This window comes from Danio rerio, chromosome 13, assembly GCF_052040795.2.
Source record: "Danio rerio strain M-AB ecotype USA chromosome 13, GRCz13ab, whole genome shotgun sequence".
Lineage (NCBI taxonomy): Eukaryota > Metazoa > Chordata > Actinopteri > Cypriniformes > Danionidae > Danio > Danio rerio.
Window position 1 is genome coordinate 14,771,454 of NC_141033.1, and position 21,170 is coordinate 14,792,623.

Sequence of the window (21,170 nt, forward strand, 5' to 3'; positions counted from 1 at the left end):
GTTTAAAAAAAAAAAAAAACATTTATTTTGGACTGTGGAGACCTCCTTTATTTTAGGTTCCAGGTGTGTGACGTCAAATAGATGCATTATATGAGCCACTGGCACTAACCAATATTTTAACACAATTTTTGTAAAATAAAATATGGATATAGTGCCACATTGTGCCACTTCTGGCTTTAATTTTCAATCAAAGGATGCTGCTGATTTTTCCCCCACAAGGAGTATGTTTACAACATTAAATGCTTCCGGATATTAAATCCACATTGAGAAAAGGCAGAGAAAGGAAATTCTAGACAACAAACATACCAACCCTTGTCAACATCTATCCTTACTGCTGCATCGATCATAACTGGAGAAAACTGGATACTTACTGACCGCAGTGAAACTGACCAATCGTCAGATCTCTCTGTGAATAAGCTTAAATTTCTCCTTCAGTGACTGACAAGAGTTGACATGTTTACGTCCTGTCATTTTTTCTTAAATCTATCTCCACCTGTGCACTCGTTTAGTACAGTAGCTGTGCTTTAGTATAAGCCATAAAGTCATCAAGCATTTTCCCATCATCTTTCCATCTTCACTAGAAAAATTGTGAAAATATATCAATTCTCTTTTTGGTGTTGTTTATCTGAAAATTACAAGCTAAATCTCAATAATGTAGCACCATATCAGTATTTTTTATTCGAAGTTGTGGTGTGCTGACAATAGAAACAGACAGCACCATCATCAATGTCCCCCATATTCCAAAACACAAACAATGTAGATTTTTTAATATAGTTAGATTTATGATAATAATAATAATAATAATAATAATAATAATAATAATAATAACAATAATAATAATAATTATTATTATTATTTTTTTATTATCATTATCATCATCATCATCATTAATATTATTATTATTATTATTATTATTATTATTATTATTATTATTATTATTAAGGGATCCAGATGCAGAAATGAAATCTACCAGTTGTGCCATTCTTTGCATGTGACTTAAAATAAAACATGTAATTTACTTTCAAAACCTTGAAAGATTAAGTTATAAACTGTCAGTGTCTGAGAACATCAGCATTGGGAGTGTTTGAACAATGTATTGAGTTAATTTGTTTCAGAAAAATTATTTTAAAGAAAGGTGTCAAATTAGAACCACAGGGTGTTACAGATTGACAAATATGAACAAAATATAATACAATTTTTTTCCAGGAAATGCTTGCCAGAAAACAAGCCATACCTTGACCAATGTTATTTGTGTAAAGTTGTTGTTGCTGTTTAAGTAAACAAACAGCAACTTCACATAATGTTTGATTTATTCTGTAAACAAAGAATAAGAAGAAAAATGTGGTTTAGATAAGTAAAGAAATCAAAATTTGTATATAATATAGTATTTGTATTATATTTTAACATTTCTTGTTTTGACCAGTTGTACAGTGGGGAAAATAAGTATTAAACACATCACCATTTTTCTCAAAAAACATATTTCTATAGGTGCTGTTGACTTGAAATTTCCCCTGCATGTTGATAACAACCAAATAAATCTATATATGCAATAAAAACTAAACTTATTAGTTAAAAAATTAAGTGTAATAAAATGAAATGACAAAGGGAAAAAGTATTGAACACATGAAGAAAGACAGGTGTAGTAAGGCTACTGAAAAAATACTGAAAATCCTGAAAACTTAAAGAGGGAAAAGAATGTATTTATCCCCAAGAAGGAATAAGCAATTCAAAAGTTTAGTGTGAATAAACATTTTGAGTTAAAAAATCAATATTAATTGTTTCTTGAGGAACATATTTTAAAGGTTTAAAAAGTCATTATAATTTTATTTAATAATTTTTAATATTATTTTGTACCATGATTAGTTTTTTGCTACTTATATTTTCTGATTATAAACTGCTCTGTTGTGAACACTATAGCAAACGGATTTGCAGTAACCATTACTTTTTAAAGAAATTAGTCATGGTTTATGGGTCTTTGTGTTCTTTCTGTATGTTATGTCATGCTATGTGTGTTGTCGTGTGCGAGGGTGTGTGCTTGTGTACCTTTTTGTGTTGACAGCATGCTATTGAATCAGTTGACTGAATTAGCATTCTCCAGCTGATCCCTGTTTCATTGGCTATATATTTTAGCTTGTGATTACTGCTGGTTATCTGTCTGTTGTTGGTTCTTGTCCCTCTCTGGTCGTCTCTCAGGATTCTCTGCTGTCTGTTCGTCGGATGATGACTTCGTTTGGCCAGTTGGCACTCTATGTTTTGACAATGTTTGAATAAAATATGTAGCAGTCATTTTCATGTAACACCTTTAAAATTAGCTTCAAAACATAACTTTAAAAATGACTTGCAACAAGCACTCCATTTTTTATCAGTAAAAAGCTCATCATAAACTCACACCTACATCATGACTTTATTTTAATCCAAGTGATGAAAATATTCATCATGAGTTTTATTCCTAAGGAGCAAATCAGATGCATTTGTTTTTACAAATGTCAACATGAGAAGCAATTACTGTACAGAAAATGTCATCTATAAAAGAGAAATGCACACACCATTCTGTTCAAAATTTGCATCCCCTGCTCTTAATCCATTGTGTTTCCCTCTGTTCATGTTTTGTAATCGAGATTGAGTCTATCATTTGTGCTTAGCGTATAAAGATGCATCTCAAAATCACACAGCCTCTACTGGAAAATGTCAAATATGCAGATGCTTTTGAAAAACGAGGATTTCTCTGAAGAACAGCAGACCTTTTTAATGCTCAGCATGAACAAGGGACCAACAAAGAACTATTAGACCACAATATGCATAAAAATCTGTCATGAATCATCCAGCTATTGACAGTCAGTAAAGATGTGCATTTCCAAATGGTGTAATTTTCAAAAATTCAGTTATTATTTTGTCTTGCTTATATGTAAACATTTTTTTTTTTAAATGAGAAAATAGCTTGTTGTTGAGGACAGTGCTAAATAATAATAGAACTGGCAAGTGTCATTGTCATTCAAATTATTTATATTCTGAGAGTGGTATGTAAATGTATGAACAGAATCTTGAAGCTTTGGCAGATTAAATGTTGAATCCTCTGAAGCTAATAGATGTTTTCTTGCAGACACACAAAGCCTCCGGATTGTTCTGACATTTGTCTTTTTTTAAGTAAAACATCGATGTTTCCTAGGCTTTCTCATTCCACTTTCTATTTTGAGTACTATCTGGCAAGGTTGCTAATTGAACAGCTAATTGGATGTAATTTTTTAAGTGGAAAAGTCAGCAGTTGCACTGTTTGTGCAATGTTTTGATTGAAATGTGAAATTAAAATTTTAAGCAATCACTTTGGTAATCTAAAATGGGTGCAACTCTAATTTGATTACTGAAATACATTACTCGTATTTTGTATTTAAAATACATAACTAAGTCATATATTACTCTATATTACTCTACAAACCTATTTTTAAATGGAGTTTGACTAGACTCCTATAGCTCAAACGAGAAAAATGTTCATGAGATATGATATAACAATATGATAAAGATTTTTACACTTAATTTTAAAGAAATTCTTGGTAATGATGAAAAATATGTGTATATTGTAATGTTTTAACTGATCATCCTATAATAAATGCCACGTTAGTTCTATTTTTTGAGTAATCATGTGCAGTAAAAGACCAAAGATCAAACTAATCAATTAAGATCAAATAATATCTTAATTTTACTTTGAACTGTGCATAAACTATGAGCATCTAGAACTGTGTTTGACTCCTAACAGAGCTCTTAACTAAACCAAACTGGATAACGTTCGAGGTTACTAAAGTAACCCTTCGTTCCCCGAGGAGGGGAACGGAAGCACTATAAGTGGATTTGATTTGTAAAATCCACGCATTGGGAGGATTCGGATCAGAAGCCGCTTGTCTGGAGAGTATTGAACGGGCCAATGAATGAAATTAATTGGCAGCGTAAGCTTGCGCAGGTGTGCGACATCTGCAATTATCTCAGCATATAAGCACACCTGAAGCCAGCAGACGCCATCCTTTTAAGCTGAAGAGACTTTCAAACAGCTAAGGGACAGTCATTATGGCGACGGAGTATAGTGCTTCCGTTCCCCTCCTCGGGGAACGAAGGGTTACTTTAGTAACCTCGAACGTTCCCCTTCGGGGGGAACTTCAGCACTATAAGTGGATTTGATTTGTAAAATCCACGCATTGGGAGCCCATTGAAAGCGCCATAATGACTGCACCTTACCAACACCCCCGATGAGGAGATAGTCAAGCAAGCGTGACGCACCCACATCATGGGGGGCGCGGTCCTCCAACGTGTCCCTGGCCCTAATTTATCCTACTTCAACAGAAGTTTTACGGAATTAGATATATTTTTTGGGAAGTCGTGAGCATCTAGATAATTCTAGGAAATACGACAGTACGTTGGGAAGCATGCAATCCCGATAGGGAGGACGCTGCGGAGGCCATCCGTTACCCAAGGGGGGGATAGATGGCAGAATTTACATATGGACTAGCCCTAAAAAGGGGGAGTACGCATAGCAAAAGAGTGGTTAGCGGAGAGGGAAGACACGGGTCCACCCAGGGGGGGGACTTAACCGTGGCGGAATAAGCATATGGGATCGCCTAGTGGGGATCACGCATAGCAGGCACCTATACCCAAAACGCGGGCTGACCAGCGGGCAGACCTACAACGTAGTGGGCCAGCAAGTGACTCCTCCGCTGAGTCAGTGCTGGGGGCCACGGAGGAATCTGCAGGGCTCACCTGACGGGGAACTTTACTGACAGATAAAAAAGGCGCACGTACCTCCGTGTTAGGGAGAATGGCGCAGCAAGCGTGTTTCAACACCCTACCGAGTTGTCTCCTCAATCACCAAAGGGTTACCTTATACCCTTGAGGAAACCGGCTCCACTCGCAGATTGTAAAACCTTGCAAATGTGTTGGGTGTCGCCCAGCCCGCAGCTCTACAGATGTCTGTTAGAGAGGCGCCGCCTGCACGCGCCCAAGAGGATGCAACGCTCCGAGTGGAGTGTGCACGAACTCCCGGGGGACACGGCTGTCCTCGACTCGAATAAGCGAGTGAAATGGCATCCACAATCCAGTGGGATAATCTTTGTTTTGATACGGCACTTCCCTGCTGCCGACCGCCATAACAGACAAAGAGCTGCTCAGATGATCTAAAATTCTGAGTACGGTCCACATAAATGCGCAGAGCGCGAACTGGACAAAGTAAAGAAAGGGCTGGGTCTGCCTTCTCCGGGGGCAGCGCTTGCAGGTTCACTACCTGATCTCTAAAGGGGGTGGTAGGAACCTTGGGCACATAACCGGGGCGGGGTCTCAGGATGACGTGAGGGTAATCCGGCCCGAATTCCAGGCACGAGTCACTGACCGAAAATGCCTCCAGGTCCCCGACCCTCTTGATGGAGGCCAACGCAACCAGCAGAGCTGTCTTCAGGGACAGAAATCTTAGAGATACTGATTCGAGTGGCTCAAAGGGATCGGATCGCAGACTCGTGAGAACGAGGGCGAGATCCCAAGAGGGCATGAGAGGGGGGCGAGATGGATTAATTCGCCTAGCACCCCTAAGGAACTGGATGACCAGGTTATGCTTTCCCACGGTGCCGCCAGCTACCGCGCTATGATAAGCGGAGATGGCGGCCACGTAAACCTTGAGAGTGGAGGGCGACAGCCTGCTGTCCAACTTCTCTTGAAGGAAAGAGAGCACAACACTAATCTGGCAATTTCGGGGGTCTTCTCTGCGAGAGACGCACCATTCAGTGAATAGACTCCACTTCAGGGCGTAGGCGCGCCTCGTGGAGGGGGCTCTAGCCTGAGTGATGGTATTAACCACCGCAGTCGGTAGGTTACCTAAGTCTTCCTCGCGTCTAGGGACCACACGTGGAGGTTCCAAAGATCGGGGCGAGGGTGCCAGATGGTGCCCTGTCCCTGAGAGAGTAGGTCCTCTCTCAAAGGGATCCGCCAGGGGAGGGCCGTCGCGAGGAGTGAGAGCTCTGATATCCAGGTCCGGTTGGGCCAAAGGGGCGCAACTAGCAGAACCTGTTCCTCGTCCTCCCTGACCTTGCACAGAAACTGCGCGAGCAGGCTCACTGGGGGAAACGCATACTTGCGCATGCCCCGAGGCCAGCTGTGGGCCAGTGCATCCGTGCCGAGAGAGCCCTCGGTCAGGGAAAAAAACAACTGGCAGTGAGCGTTCTCGGAGGAAGCAAACAGATCGATCTGGGCCTCCCCGAATCGCGCCCATATCAGCTGAACAGACTCGGGGTGGAGTCTCCATTCTCCAGGACGTAACAGCTGTCGTGAGAGCGCATCGGCTGCACGATTGAGCGTGCCTGGGACGTGAATGGCGCGCAGCGATTTCAGCCGCGGGTGACTCCAGAGGAGCAGACGGCAGGCGAGCTGAGACATGCGGCGAGAGCGCATACCCCCCATGCGGTTGATATACGCCGCCGCCGCCATACTGTCCGTCCTGACCAGCATGTGTTGCCGCTCCAGCACCGGTAAAAAGCGGTGGAGAGCGAGGAACACTGCCAACAGCTCTAGGCGATTGATATGCCAATGCAGCTGGGCACCCTTCCAGAGGCCCGCAGCCGCATGCCCGCGACACACGGCCCCCCAACCCGTGTTGGAAGCGTCTGTTGAAACAACAACATGGCTGGACGCCTGTCCTAGAGGCACACCGGCCTGTAGGAACGAGGGGTCGTTCCAAGGGCTGAGGGCGCGGCGACACAGCGCAGTAACCGAGACCCGGTGTGTGCCCGCGTGCCATGCGCATCTGGGGACCCGATCGTGAAGCCAGTGCTGAAGTGGTCTCATATGGAGCAACCCGAGCGGCGTGACGGCGGCTGCGGATGCCATATGCCCCAGGAGCCTCTGAAAGAACTTCAGTGGGAGCACTAGTTTGCTGTCGAGCTCCCTCAGACAGTTCAGCAACAGGCGAGCGCGTTCCTCGGAGAGGTGCGCTACCATGGTGATCGAGTCCAGCTCCATCCCGAGAAAAGAAATCCTCTGCACGGGGGCGAGTTTGCTCTTTTCTCGGTTGACCTGAAGCCCCAGTAGGCGGAGATGCCGAAGCACCTTGTCCCTGTGCATAATCAATTGCTCCCGCGAGTGGGCTAAAATCAGCCAGTCGTCGAGATAATTGAGTATGCGAATGCCCGCGAGCCGAAGGGGCGCTAGGGCACCCTCCGCGAGTTTGGTGAAGACCCGCGGAGACAGAGAGAGCCCGAAGGGGAGGACCTTGTACTGCCACGCTCGACCCTCGAACGCAAACCGCAGAAATTGGCGGTGGCGTGGAAGAATGGAGACATGGAAATACGCGTCCTTCAGGTCTATGGCTGCAAACCAATCCCGAGGACGAACGCATTGGAGAATGCGCCTCTGCGTGAGCATTCTGAACGGCAGCCTGTGCAGACAGCGGTTCAAAACGCGCAGATCTAGGATTGGCCGTGACCCACCGCTCTTTTTGGGTATGATGAAGTATGGGCTGTAAAACCCACTCTCCATCTCGGCTGGAGGAACCGGCTCGATTGCACCCTTCGCCAGGAGGGCAGCAATCTCCTCTCGCAAGACAGGGGCGGACAGGGGGTTGACCCTGGAGAAATACACGCCCGTAAACTTGGGGGGCCGTTTCGCGAACTGAATCGCGTAACCGAGTCTGATTGTGCGTATGAGCCACCGCGAGGGGCTGGCCCGCGCTAACCAGGCAGGCAGAGCCCTCGCTAATGGAGTCATCGCTACAATCGCTGACGTACCAGCGGTGGGGCAGCGCGGAGTGGGTGTGCTGATCCGGGAAGCACGAGGGTCCCGCGGAAGAGCTGGAGGAGAGCGATTCGCTCTGGCTCCGCACCCTGACTCCGGAGAGGGGGCTGGAGGGCTGAGGGAAGGGAGACCGTCCCCCCAGCGCTCGTGAGCCACTGGCGAAGCACGTAGAGTCTGCGAGCCGGAAGGCAGCACGTCCCGGACTGGCAGAACTCGTGCAGTCACATCCGGGGAAGGGAAAAAGTGCTCTTTTACTGATGTTTTGGTGGCACTGAAAAGTACCGTTGTTATCGGGGCCCCGCCCTCCAGCGGGGAAAGAGCAAGTTTCCTCTTCTCCGGATGGCCTGTCTCAGGGACGCTTCGCGGTCCGTTTACCGGACTTAACGGCGCCCTGGGCAGGAGGGGCTGCCTGCTTTCGAGGTGAACGCCGCGCCCGCTTGGCCGGAGGCGCAGGCGGGGGCGGGGCAGCACTCGTTGGTGGGCGCCCTCGGCGAGGAACAGCGGAGGTGGATGGCTCGGCGGGCGGAGCGGGCTTACGGCCACGCCGATAGATGACATTGCCCATCGCATCCGACTGCTCTTTCACCGCCTTGAATTCCTGGGTGAATTCACCGACGGTGTCGCCGAACAGGCCAGCCTGGGATATGGGCGAGTCAAGAAAGCGAACTTTGTCAACGTCGCGCATATCGGCCAGGTTTAGCCAGAGGTGGCGTTCCTGAACCACAAGTGTGGACATCGTCCTCCCCAGCGCACACGCGGCGGACTTAGTAGTCCGAAGAGCATAGTCGGTCGCGGTGCGCAGCTCATGTAATAAGCTTGGGTTGGACCCGCCCTCGTGCAGCTCGGCCAGCGCCTGCGCTTGGTAGCTCTGGTAGGTGGCCATCGCGTGCAAAGCAGAAGCAGCCTGGCCCGCAGCCTTATAAGCTCTGGCTCCGAGGGAGGCAGACAACCTACAGGCTTTGGACGGGAGGCGGGGCAAACCCTGCCACGTAAAGATTGACCGCGATAGCGCGCTCCACTGACGGGATCGCCTCATACCCCCTGGCAGCTCCGCCGTCAAGGGCGGTGAGGGCGGAGGCACACGCAGCACGGGCAGAGAAAGGTGCCCTCCAAGACTGCGTGAGCCTACTGTGCACTTCCGGGAAGAAGGGGACGAGAGGCTTCGAAGGCTTCGCCTTCTGGTCCTCTACGTAGCACCCATCTAGTCGGTCCGGCCGCGGAGCTGGGGGATAAACCATCTCCAACCCCACGGCCGAAGCAGCCCGGGAAAGCACGGCTAACATGTCCGCTTCAGGATCCGATTTGACAGCGCTCACCTGCCCGGAGGGGGCGAGCGGGTCCGGATCTTCGTTGGACAGTGAAAGCCCACCCTCCGATGCCGCGGAGGACATCTGATCTCCGGTGTCAGCGAGTGTGAGAGCTACCATCTGGTTAGACGGATCACTCTCACCACCCGAAGCTTGGATGGAGCGCCGTGAGGAGCGAGAGGTCCGCGAGCCCGTGGGCGGCGGATTATCTCCCGCTGAAACCCTCAGATCTGCCCGAGCGCCCGCTGCTTTTTTAGAACAGGAGGCAACTGGGGTGGCTCGCTCTCTTGTGAAAGTTAGCCGCGATCTTAGCTGTGCAACGGTCATGGCATCGCAATGACGACATGAACCGCCCGCGAGCACCGCATTAACATGCTGGACCCCCAAACATGCAATGCAGTTATCGTGTCCATCATCCGGAGCCAGGAAACCCCCGCATCCAGAAACGCACAGTCGGAGCACCATCCTGAAAAGGACGTGCTGCACGACTGTGTTGCTCTTTTAGGAAAGTTGCAACTATACGCACCGCTCTGGAGGACCGGACCCAAAGAACCGCAGGCAAGGGAGTAACCCAGCTCGACCGTCTGCCACCGCGAAGACCCACTCTGGACCGGGAGACACACTCGTTCGCTCTGAAGTGCTGATCAGCAAGAGGAACCCTCATCGACTCACTCAGAAAGGATCTGAAGCGAAAAGGATGGCGTCTGCTGGCTTCAGGTGTGCTTATATGCTGAGATAATTGCAGATGTCGCACACCTGCGCAAGCTTACGCTGCCAATTAATTTCATTCATAGGCCCGTTCAATACTCTCCAGACAAGCGGCTTCTGATCCGAATCCTCCCAATGCGTGGATTTTACAAATCAAATCCACTTATAGTGCTGAAGTTCCCCCCGAAGGGGAACCACAAATATAAATTATACATAAATTCATCAGCTGGACTCAAATGAAGGTGTAGAATCATATCAAGGATGATCAGAAAAAATTGTACAGCACCTGAATTAAATATACTGTATGATTGTCACAGCAAAGAGTCTGAATACTTGGAACCATGAGATATTTCAGTTTTTCTAAATAATAAATCTAAAAAATGTCAGCAATTATGTGTTTTTCTGCCAATATGGCGTGTTGTGTTTACATTAATGAGGAAACTGAACTTTATTGATTTTAGCAAATGGCTGCACAATAAGGGGCCAATCACACCGAATGTGGTTTTTGCATTAAGAGGTGCCTTTTTTTGAATGATTTACAAAATTGGCTGCAAGCGTTTTGCGCGCTGCTTATGCACCCTATGCCCCTACACTTGCTGCGCCTCCTGTTTTTGCCGTTGCGCGCTATGCTATCAATTGAGTCTCTTTCATTCACCAATCAAATGAAAGCAGAGGTGGAGTTTCTGTTGAGGTGCCTGGGCTGTTTGCATTGTCAAGACCACTACAGACACTTTTGAAGATAGAGGAGAGTCTAGTGGTTGCTGTTTTGAATTATCCGTAGCTGTATGACTCACAAAGACTATAGAAAATGCTAGACTTGTCACTCATATCTTTATGAATGGGGAAAAGAGTAATGGTCAATATGGCAAATAAAACCTGTCCTCTAGTACAGAAGGCAATCACCGATCTCTATATGGTGAATAAAGCCCACCTTTTAGTACAGGAGCCTATCATTGACTGCTATAGACTGACAATACTCTGGTGGAGTGGCAAGGACCAACCGTGAGTTTTTGAGGATTTTGTGTGAATTGGATGTTTAGGAATGAAATTAAAAGGACAGTTGTTTAATTTTAATGTTGATTCCTAATATATAATGTAATCATAAGCTTGGCAAGCAGTTTTGGAGAATTTTATGTTTCCCCATTCAAACTGAATGCATGAGCACACTGCCCAAAAAGATGGCCGCTGAGTGAAATTAAAGAGACTTTGCTCACAAATCTTAAATTTTGCATGGTTATTAAGTGTTAAACTTATACCAATATCAACAGCAAAACTCTCGCACAATGCCCAGCTGATTCTGGCGTTGCCTAGTGACATAAAAAATGCACCACACTTCTTTTTTTATTGTCATCAAAAAGGCAGTTTGGTGCACCTCCCGTTTTTGTAACGTAAAAAGGCCATTTGGTGTGATCAACCCCTAACAAAGAGTGAAAAATTTAAGGGGTTCTGAATACTTTCCTATACCCACTCTATACTGCGTGTATATACACACACACACACATATATATATATCTGTCTTTAAATGCTAAGTCTACCGTTTGTAACTTTTACACATATATTTATTTTTATAAACAGGATCACATTTTACAATAAGGCTTCATTAGCTAATGTATTATGAACTAAGTATGAACAAAAACATGTACAGCATTTATTAATCATAGTTTAACATTTACTAATGCATTACTAAACTGCAAATTCATGCTTGTTAACTGTAAATGCACTGTAAGTTAACGTAAACTAACAATGAACAACCATATTTTTAAAAAACTAATGTTAACTAACATGAACAAATGCTGTAATAAATACATCATTGTTTGTTTACGTTAGTAAATGCATGAACTAACATTAAGTAACCATAATGTGAAGTGTTATAACCAGCATGGGCACTGCACTGCAATGTAAAATAAATCTTCTAGGGTCTTCAATGATAATTTCACCCTCACTCTCTGCCAGAAAAATAAAGACACTAGACAAGCTTTTCACTTCAAGAAGAATTACTGTCATTTTCTAATTATACAAGCTCATTTAAAAAGGCATGGTATCTCTTCACACTACTATTATGTGTATATGCAAGAGAGGATTCATGGGGAGCTATGTAATATGTGACTTTAAAACATGCCTTTGAAACAAAGAGCATGCACCGCAGACAGCAATCAAATCATAAAACAATGCACAGCTAGCTGTGGACCATTGCACTTTCGAGTTCTGTGGACCACATGCATAGTCTGATGCATACCACACAATTTTCTTGAATCACTTAAGCATTCCTGAGTTGTGCAGGATTTCTTTGATGAGCCACCTGCAAACACCACGTCATGTTTATATCAATGACATGAACATTCATCAACATTTGATGACTAAATTTAGGGTTCACAGCACAAAAAAAAAAAAAAAAAATGGAACTAATTACTCCCAAAGACCACTCACTGTCCCCGAATTATATTAACCCCTATGGGGTTTGGGGGCACTGGAAAAGTGTACGTCCTCACATTTGTGCTTTTTTTTTTCTTCTTCTTTTTTTATAAATATATAAAAGGTTAAATTCTGGTCACTGCACTGTCTTTAGTACAAACTGTTACAATAATATGCAAGCAACGGGTATATACAGTATGATGTTATAGTTTTGAGAAAAAAATAGGGTTATAGCTTTTTGACTTTTAAACATTCTTGAAATAAGGTTAAAAAAACAGATAGTACATATGTGTACAGTAAATATGTGTATATATGTTGCTATCTAGTTGATAATGAATAAAGTTTTACCACAAAATGATCAGAAAATCACCCTTTTCATTAATTAATGTATCAATTTAAATTTAATATTTAATACACACAATTTTGTTAAAAATACACTATATGAAGAAGAGATTATTTCATGAATGTTGATGGCTGTTGTCACACTTTTACAGTGTAAAAATATATAATCAAGGTCAAAGGCTCACAGTTATCTGAACACAATCTAGAACATTCACATACCTTTGTGCAAAGTTTTTGTTCGACATACAGTAAGTGAGGCACACAATGCCTGCCAAGGGCCTTGCTGTTGCTTTTGTCATGGAGTTTTCAGTGATTTAGCTCACCTTCACTATTCATAGAAATAACACGCTCTGTACACACTGGTATTAGGATGCACTTTCATCAATCTGACAACAACTGAACAAAGTCACATTAATGTTCATGTATGGCATGTCTCTTTTGTTCACTTTCAACAACTTCTTGAGAATGGTTTGTGGGCAGGTATTGGCTTTCTCTGATCCTTCAATCAAATACCGCAAAAGCTAGTGCATTTTTTCATACTAATAAAACATGCTTCATTAATAAAATCCCTAATCAGGAAATGTGGGAACAGTATGAAAAGACACAAAAAAAAAAAAAAAAAAAAAGTTGGAACAGGAGCAGTTTAGGGCCAGTAATGAGATAAATTTGCTAATTTATGACATGATTTAACACAGGTGATGTCAACAGGTAAATTTTTTTAATTATGATTTTTTACTAAAGCAGCATCCAAGGAAGGTCTAGTCCTTTAAATCACCAGTTTGACAACAATTACATGAGCAAATTATTGAAATGTTTAAAAACAATGTTCATCAAAGAAAGATAGGAAGACGATTGGATATTTCACCTTTATCAGTGCATACTATAATTAAAACAATTAAGAAATCTGGAGGAATTTCAGTGCATTTAGGAAAAGGGTGCAAGCCTAAGCTGCACAACCATGATCTCAAATCCCGCAGGCGGCACTGCATCAAGAATCATCATGCATCTATGAGCACACATATTGCCACATAGGTTCAGAACTACTTTGGCAAACCTTTGTTAAATACAACAATATGTAGTTAAATCTGCATCTGCCAGTGAAAGCTGTACTGTGCCAAAAGGAAGTCCTATGTTAACAGGTCATTTTGAAGTGCAAAATGCAACAACGAAGACCCCGTGCCGTTGCCTGCCTTAAGACTTGTTTATAGAAACAATGGGAAAAAATGACACCTAAAACACTTCATCACTTGCTGTCTTCAGTCTCTAAAGGTGTTTTAAATAAAGGAATGGTAAATAGTAAATGATAAATTCTTTACTGTTTCTTCTTTGATTTTTTATATGCGTTTTTCATTCTGTCCAATCTGTTTACTGCATACTGTTCCTTTTCCAAATTCCTTTTCTAATTTGGGGATGTTGGTTACTTTAGAATTGACTAATACAATTTTATAATTATGTAATTTCGGACCAGCTCCTATAAGTTGTCCTAATGACCTATATATATATATATATATATATATATATATATATATATATATATATATATATATACAGCGTCGCCACAAGTCCAAACTACCAACACCTGTCACCTCATCAGCACCGATCGCGATCACCACCTGCAGCTCATTAGGACTGGAGCATGTAAACAAAGAAAGAGAAGACACAGACTGAGCTTGATCTCTACAAGGAAGACACGCTAATGCTTCTTTCTCTGTTTTCCCAGCAGATAGCAGTTAGCAGTGGCTAGACCGGCACCTCAGATTCCTTTCACCAATTCCAAACCTTCATCAGCCCAGAGAATTTTCCACAATACCCAGCCAAAGGACTCATACCTGCACGGCTTTCCTTCCCTCACCTCCTTACCTGGCACTGTAAATAAATCACCCTCCGGGTTGTTAAACCATACCTGTTCATCTGCTCATGTTTTATCCCTCGTCTCGCCACAATATATATATTTGAAGTCAGAATTTGAAGCCCTCATAATTTTTTGAATCTTTTTTTTTTAAATATTTTCCCAAATTATGTTCAGCAGAGCAAGGACCTGAAAAAATATCCAGTCAAATAATTTTTACTATCATCATGGCAAATATATAATAAATCAGTTATTAGAAATGAGTTAACAAAACTATTATGATTTTTTATGAGTAGAAAAAAATATTTTCTCTGCTAAACAGAAATTGTGTAAAAAATACACAAGGGCTAATAATTCAGGGGGGGCTAATAATTCTGACCTCAACTACATATATATATGAATCAAAAAAAAAAAAGAAAAAAACTATAAAAGATAAAGCCATAAACTATTTTAAACATCAGATACGAAGTATATAGCTATAGAAAATGTAACAAAATAAAAAATCTAGGTATAGCTATTTATATGATATTTATTCTATATATGATATTGAATAAAATATGGATTAAAATTATTACAAGCACATAAACAATTTCCATTTGAAATAATTAATTTATATATCTGTATCCTATGAAAAACACAAATTGATAGGTGCCACATGATAGCTGCTGTTTGTAGGCAATGAAACACCCAGACTATTTAAAAAATCTAGTTTGCCTTCAAATACATGTTTATTCTTTGGCAAAAGAAAAAGGTTAAACATATCAGGACTGGTAAGAGAACACTCTACTTTATACATTTTAAATATGTCTCTCGACCATGCTTCTACAGCATGTCTAACTCAGTTTATGAATGAGCAGTATGGAGAGAAGGCAGTGTTTAGCTGCTGTCTGAGGGTATTTGACCGAGTATGTGTTTACACTACAAGCAAATGTTTTTTCAACCACCTCTGGATGTGTTCAAAAGTGGACAAACAAGTCTAAACAAACTGCTCATATCTATACTTGGCATTTGTCTACTTGCAATTGGATTGATGAAAATTTAACTTAATACTCCTTAAAAAAAACTTTAGGGTGTCATAACACTACTGTGGGTCAAATATGCACAAACCCATCCACTGGGATGAAGTTGTCATTTAAATTTAATTTGTGAACAGGGTCCAAAATTATTGCTCATTTAATACAATGTAAATCTAAAAATGTAGATTTACCAACTTGGTATGGCAAGCTCAATGTTTTTCAAGCCTGTTTGTCATAATTTGATGCTCGAGTGATGTCACTGATGTCACTGTCTCTGTTCGGTCACCTCACTGCTTGTGTTTGGAGTTTGGACTCACAATTTACATCTAAATCAAAAAATACTTCCTCATTTGCTAAGTATATGTCTCTTCTACTTAGGGTGAACAAACCCTTAATACATTTATACAAACAATTTGCTTTAAAACGTTCTGTCCCTCGAGCATCCTCCTGTTGTTTGTAGCTCTAGCCTGCTAGCGCCGCTGGTCAGCTAAAGCTACCGACCTCTTATATTCACTCATTTTTTTACTTACTGGCCTTGCTCTTCACCCTGTACATTGTTGCTTGTGTGTCTGTCCTTGAGTGCAGGAGAAGCATTGATGGAGGCGTTGGAGCTGGAAGCAGTGGAGTCCCAGATTCGCACCTTCGAGGTGAGGCGGACGCGGCTGCGGGAACAATGAGCTCTGCTTGTTGTGCCTAACGCTAAGGCCGCCTCATCATCTAAAGTAAGCGGAAGATACAACCACATCACTCCCTCTACCTCAACCCTGCGTCCCAGGGCAAGACATCTCCTCCTCCCGTGTTCGAGATCTCCATGGAGAACCACTTCATTTGACACCATTAACCACATTTACATTTACATTTAGTCATTTAGCAGACGCTTTTATCCAAAGCGACTTACAAATGAGGACAAGGAAGCAATTTACACAACTATAAGAGCAACAATGAATAAGTGCTATAGGCAAGTTTCAGGTCTGTAAAGTCTAAGAAGGAAAGTATTAGTAATTTTTTTTTTTTTTTTGGAGTACAGTTAGTGGTAAATCCAGAGAGGCAATTGCAGATAAGGAAGTAAAGTGGAGACTAAATAGTTGAGTTTTTAGTCGTTTCTTGAAAACAGCGAGTGACTCTGCCGTTCTGATGCTGTTAGGTAGTTCATTCCACCAACTGGGCAGATTGAACGCGAGCGTTCGCGAAAGTGATTTCATCCCTCTTTGGTATGGAACCACGAGGCGACGTTCATTCACAGAACGCAAGTTTCTGGAGGGCACATAGATCTGCAGAAGTGAGAGCAGATAAGAAGGAGCAAAGCCAGAAGTCGCTTTGTAGGCAAACATCAGAGCTTTGAATTTGATGCAAGCAGCAACTGGCAGCCAGTGCAAAGGGATGAGCAGCAAAGTCAGATGTGCTCTTTTAGGTTCATTGAAGACCACTCGTGCTGCTGCGTTCTGGAGCAGCTGAAGAGGCTTCATAGAGTTAGCTGGAAGCCCGGCTAGTAGAGAGTTGCAGTAATCCAGTTTGGAGAGAACACAAGCTTGAAATAGGAGTTGAGCTGCATGTTCAGATAAGAAGGGTCGGATCTTTCTGATGTTATAGAGTGCGAATCTGCACGATCAAGCAGTTCTAGAAACGTGGTCAGAGAAGTTTAGTTGGTCATCAATCATTACTCCAAGGCTTTTCACCATTTTGGATGCAGTAATGGTTGCCCCATCCATCTGGATTGAAAAGTTGTGGTGTAGAGTCGGGTTGGCAGAAACTACAAGCATTTCCGTTTTTACGAGGTTAAGCTGAAGATGATGATCTTTCATCCAGTGTAAAATGTCTAACAGGCAGGCTGAGATGCGAGCTGGAACCGAGAAATCATCAGGATGAAAAGAGAGGTATAGCTGGGTATCATCAGCATAGCAGTGGTAGGAGAATCCATGTTTCTGGATGACTGGTCCTAAAGATGACGTGAAGATGGAGAAGAGAAGTGACCCAAGAACAGAGCCTTGAGGTACCCCAGTGTTTAGAGGCTGTAGGTTGGACACCTCTTCCCTCCAAGACACCCTGAATGACCTGTCAGAGAGGTTACATCTGAACCATTGTATAACAGTGCCCGCAACGCCCAGTGACTCAAGCGTAGATAGCAGGATCTGGTGGTTTACAGTGTCAAAAGCAGCTGACAAATCCAGCAAGATGAGGACTGATGATTTTGAGTCTGCTTTAGCCAGTCTGAGATCCTCCACAACCGAGAACAGGGCAGTCTCAGTTGAGTGGCCTTTCTTAAAGCCGGATTGCTTGTTGTCCATGAGATTGTTTTGAGTAAGAAAGTGCAGGACTTGATTGAACACTACTTTCTCCAGAATCTTGGCCATGAATAGAAGCAGGGATACTGGTCTGTAGTTTTAAGTAGTGTATGGTCCAGGTTGGGTTTCTTTAGCAGTGGGGTTACCCTAGCCTGCTTTAATGAAGTGGGGAATAAACCAGAGTCCAGAGATGTAATAATTATGTGAGTCAGTGTTGGTATGACTGCAGGGGAGATGGCTTGCAAGAGATGAAAGGGAATGGGATCAAGTGAACAGGTGGTTGCATGGCTAGATAGCACGAGTTTGGACACCTCAGACTCAGAGAGCTGAGAAAAAGAGGTGAGTGTGTGCGGTGTTGGTGGTGTATCTTGCGTGTTTGTTGTAGGTGCAGCATATTGAGCACTGACTTTTGCAGTTTTGGTGCAAAATAATGTAGCAAAGTCATCAGTAGTAAGTGTGGAGGATGCGGGTGGAGGAGGAGGAGGATAGAGGAGGGAGGAAAAAGTTTTAAAAAGTAGGCGAGGATTAGTGGCATTGTTGATTTTCTGACAGAAATATGTTTGCTTTGCAGAAGTAACTTCAGCCGAGAAAGAAGACAGAAGAGTTTGGTATGTTAAGAGCTGTGCAGGATTTTTTGTTTTCCGCCAAATTCTCTCTGCAGCCCCAAGTTTTCAGCGATGCTCACGGAGAGCATCCGAGAGCCAGGGTGCAGGAGGACTGGCACTGGCTGGCCTGGATGCAAGAGGACATAATCTGTTTGGACATGATGCTAGTGTGGAGCAGAGTGTATCAGTGGCACTGTTCGTATCAAGTGCAGAGAGTTTGCAAGATGGAGGAAGAGAGTCTGAAACAATGGTGGATAGTCTATTGAGTGAGAGAGAGCGTAGGTTTCTGTGAAAGGCAACCAGTGTTGGAGTGTGTGGCGGCTCATGAGTAATGTGGATGTTGAGGGACAGAAGGAAATGATCCGATATTTGTAGTGGAGTTACTAGTGTTTGATCAGCGAAGCAATGTCGTGTGTAAATAAGGTCTAGCTGATTATCTGATTTGTGGGTAGCAGAAGTAGGTTCTCTTTTGAGGTCAAAAGAGGCAAGCAGAGTCTGAAAGTCAGCAGCTTGTGGTCTCTTAATGTGAATGTTGAAGTCACCTAGCACCAACAAGGGAGTGTCATAATTAGAACAAGATGAGAGAAGAACATCCAGTTCATCTAAGAAGTGACCTAATGTACCCGGTGGGCGGTAGATGACAACCACATTTATGTAGAAGGGGTGGATAATGGTGACTGCATGGAATTCAAAGGAGCTGATTGTTGGCAGGGACGGTCTCAGAGTAAATTTTCATTCTTTGGAAATTAGTAGTCCAGTCCCACCCCCTCTCCCTGTCTGACGAGGAGTGTGGGAAAAAGAGAAATTAGCAGAAAGAGTAGCATGTGTAGCAGTGTCCTCCGGCCTCAACCAGGTCTCAGTTAGAGCCATGAGATTATAGTCAGAATATGTAGCTATGGAGGTAATAAAATCTGCCTTGTTAACAGCTGATTGACAATTCCAGAGTCCCACGGAGAGAGAGAGTTGTGAAATAGCAGATACATGTATTGAACGAAGGTTGTGAGGATTACGCCTGCAGCGTACCTCCCGTGTTTTGCGAGTGTTAGCAACAACAGGAATTAGTAAACACATAATAAAAGTGCAATAAAAATAAAAAATAAGTGTAAAAATAAAGTAAAACAAGAAAGTAAAGTACTCAAGTGCTTTGTCTGTGTCTTTGCTCGGTGGAGTCGCGCAGGTAGAGTCGATGGTCTTTATACTCGTCGGTCTTCACACGAGGCGGTCTTCACATGAGGCTGCCGCGACCGCTGCCGCGGTGAGACTAGTTGCTTATATACAACCCAGAGCACTAGCTGATTGAATTCAGCTGGACACGCCTTGAAAGTAAAAACAACGCCCGAAACTATGGTGGATCATGCGAAACCGTCCGCGTTCGACACACAAGCTCTTATAGTAACCAAGGAAACTGTGGCTAAACACTTCTAGTATTATACACAACTGAAAACAAGTTTAAATGTCCCACAACCTTACACAAACAGCTGAAAAAAAGTCCTCAAACCATACACAACAACTGAAACAAGTCTAAATGTACTTACAGGCTGCTGGTCTCGTTGGTAGAGTGCTTCTCCTGCTAATTAAAGCTAGCGTGCTCAATATATAGTGTTTACCTGGCGCTTGGACACGCCTCCCGAGTAAAAACAACACCCGAAACTGCGGCGGACGACGCGAAACCGTCCGCGTTCGACACACAAGCTCTTATAGTAACCAAGGAAACAATGGCTAAACACTTCTAGTATTATACACAACTGAAAACAAGTTAAATGTCCTACAACCTTGAACAAACAGCTGAAAACAAGTCCTCAAACCATACACAACAACTGAAACAAGTCTAAATGTACTTAGAGGCTGCTGGTCTCGTTGGTAGAGTGCTTCTCCTGCTAACTAAAGCTAGCGTGCTCAATATATAGTGTTTACCTGGCGTTTGGACACGCCTCCCGAGTAAAAACAACGCCCGAAACTGCGGCGGACGACATGAAACCGTCCGCGTTTGACACACAAGCTCTTATAGTAACCAAGGAAACAGTGGCTAAACACTTCTAGTATTATACACAACTGAAAACAAGTTTAAATATCCTACAACCTTACACAAACAGCTGAAAACAAGTCCTGAAACCATAAACAACAACTAAAACAAGTCTAAATGTACTTACAGGCTGCTGGTCTCGTTGGTAGAGTGCTTCTCCTCACTCTACCACAATATCCTCATAAATCGCTTAAAGTCTACAGGTGTCCAGGGACAAGCTCTACAATGGTTTAAGTCATACTTAACTGACCGCTACCAGTTTGTAAATATTAATGGACAGCCTTCAAAAGTCAGCCCAGTAAATTATGGGGTGCCTCAATGAGCAGTTTTAGGCCCTTTGCTGTTTACAATTTACATGCTACCACTGGGAGACATTATTAGAAGACATGGGATCAGCTTTCATTGTTATGCAGATGATACTCAATTATATATTTCGACTAAACCTGATGAGATGTCTGAAAAGTCTAAGCTAACTGAGAGTATTAGAGATGTTAAAGACTGGATGACCGAAAATTTTCTTCTCTTAAACTCAGACAAAACAGAATTATTACTTATTGGGCCTAAATCCTGTACACAGCAGATCTCGCAACTCAATCTACAATTAGAGAGATACAAAGTTAGCGTTAGCTTTACTATAAAAGATTTGAGTGTCATATTAAACAGCAATCTAACTTTTGAAAAACCTTATATCTCATGCCACAAAAACTGCCTTCTTTCATCTGAGAAATATCGCTAAATTACAAAGTATGCTATCCATCTCAGATGCAGAAAAGCTAGTCCATGCTTTTATGACTTCTAGGCTGAATTACTGTAATGCTCTATTTGCTGGCTGCCCAGCATCCTCTCGTAACAAACTTCAATTAGTACA

At 43.0% G+C, this 21,170-nt stretch overlaps 1 protein-coding gene across 1 annotated transcript in view; it reads right to left on the reverse strand.

Moving 5' to 3' along the window:
• The window catches only part of LOC147841021 (uncharacterized), an 84,610-nt gene that overhangs the window by 55,071 nt on the left and 8,369 nt on the right, over nucleotides 1-21,170 (reverse strand). The window contains exon 2 of the mRNA XM_087279075.2: nucleotides 3,780-3,991. The gene's annotated coding sequence lies outside the window, so the exon portion shown is untranslated. The remainder of the gene's footprint in view (nucleotides 1-3,779; nucleotides 3,992-21,170) is intronic.